This window comes from Hordeum vulgare, chromosome 1H (assembly GCF_904849725.1).
Source record: "Hordeum vulgare subsp. vulgare chromosome 1H, MorexV3_pseudomolecules_assembly, whole genome shotgun sequence".
Lineage (NCBI taxonomy): Eukaryota > Viridiplantae > Streptophyta > Magnoliopsida > Poales > Poaceae > Hordeum > Hordeum vulgare.
The window spans coordinates 133,944,529-133,946,739 of record NC_058518.1 but is presented as its reverse complement, the minus strand read 5'-3'; positions in this window follow the sequence as shown (position 1 = coordinate 133,946,739).

The window sequence follows — 2,211 nt, the reverse complement described above, 5'->3', positions numbered from 1 at the left end:
AAGGAAATATGATAATAAACATTTTATTATTGCCTCTAGGGCATATTTCCAACAGTCTCCCACTTGCACTAGAGTCAATAATCTAGTTACATTGTGATGTATCGAACACCCATAGCATTATGGTGTTGATCATGTTTTGCTCGAGGAAGAGGTTTAGTCAACGGGTCTGCAACATTCAGATCTGTGTGTACTTTACAAATATCTATTACTCCACTCTGGACATGGTCCTGGATGGAGTTGTAGCGGCGTTTGATGTGCTTGCTCTTCTGGTGAAACCTGGGCTCCTTGGCTATGGCAATGGCTCCAGTGTTATCACAAAAGAGTGTCATTGGACCCGACGTGCTTGGAACCACTCCAAGGTCGGTGATGAGCTCCTTCATCCAAATTCCTTCATGAGATGCTTCCGAAGCAGCTATGTACTCCGCTTCACATATAGATGCCGCCACGACTTCTTGCTTGCTGCTGCACCAGCTCACTGCCCCACCATTCAAAACATACATGTATCTGGTATGTGGCTTAGAGTCATCCGGATCTGTGTCGAAGCTAGCATCGACGTAACCCTGTACGACGAGCTCCTCGTCACCTCCATAAGCGAGAAACATCTCCTTAGTCCTCTTCAGGTACTTAAGGATATTCTTGACCGCTGTCCAGGGTTCCATGTCGAGATCACGTTGGTACCTCCCTACCAAACTTATGGCAAGGTTTATATGAGGTCTGGTACACAGCATGGCATACATTAGAGAGCCTACGACTGAAGCGTAGGGGACAATACTCACCTTCTCTCTATCTGCTGCCGTGGTCGGTGACTTAGTCTTACTCAATCTCATACCTTGCAAAACTGGCAAGAACCCTTTCTTTGAGTTTTCCATATTGAACTTCTTCAATATCTTGTCAAGGTATGTACTTCGCGAAAGACCTATGAGGCGTCTTGATGTATCTCTGTAGATCTTGATGCCTAATACGTATGCATCTTCTCCAAGGTCCTTCATTGAAAAACTCTTGTTCAAATAGGCCTTTATGCTCTCCAACATCTCTATATTATTCCCCAAAAATAATATGTCATCCACATACAGTATGAGGAAAACTACAGAACTCCCACTCACTTTCTTGTACAGAGAGGCTTCTCTGTAAACCCGTATGAACCCAAACAGTTTAATAACCTCATTAAAGCGAATGTTCCAACTCCAAGATGCTTGCACCATCCCATAGATGGAGCGCTGGAGCTTGCATACTTTGTTAGCACCCTTAGGGTCGACAAAACTTTCTGGTTGCATCATATACAACTCTTCCTTAAGATTCCCGTTAAGGAACGTTGTTTTGACGTCCATTTGCGAACTTTCATAATCATAAAAGGCGGTAATTGCTAACATGATTCGGACTAATTTCAGCTTCGCTACGGGAGAGAAAGTCTCTTCGTAGTCAACTCCTTGAATTTGTCAAAAACCCTTTGCGATAAGTCGAGCTTTATAAACGGTCACATTACCGTTTGCAGCAGTCTTCTTCTTGAAGATCCATTTATTTTCTATGGCTCGCCGGTCATCGGGAAAGTCCACCAAAGTCCATACTTTCTTTTCATACATGGATCCTATCTCAGATTTCATTGCCTCAAGCCATTTGTTGGAATCCCGGCCCACCATTTCTTATTCATAGTTCGAAGGCTCACCGTTGTCTAACATCATGATTTCCATCACAAGGTTGCCGTACCACTCTGGTGCAGAGCGTACCCTTGTGGACCTTCACGGTTCAGTAGCAACTTGATCCGAAGCTTCATGATCTTCATCATTAACATCCTCTTCAGTTGGTGTAGGCGCTACAGGAACAATTTCCCGTGTTGCGCTACTTTCCGGTTCAAGAGGGGGTGTAATTACCTCATCAAGTTCTACTTTCCTCCCACTTACTTCTTTCGAGAGAAACTCTTTCTCTAGAAATGATCCGTTCTTGGCAACAAAGGTTTTTCCTTTGGATCTAAGATAGAAGGTATAACCAATAGTTTCCTTAGGGTATCCTATGAATACAAATTTCTCCGCTTTGGGTTCGAGCTTCTCCGGTTGAAGTTTCTTCACATAAGCATCGCAGCCCCCAACTTTAAGAAACGACAACTTAGGTTTCTTGCCAAACCACAGTTCATACGGTGTCATCTCAACGGATTTAGACGGTGCCTTATTTAAAGTGAAAGCTGCAGTTTCTTATGCGTATCCCCAAAATGATAGC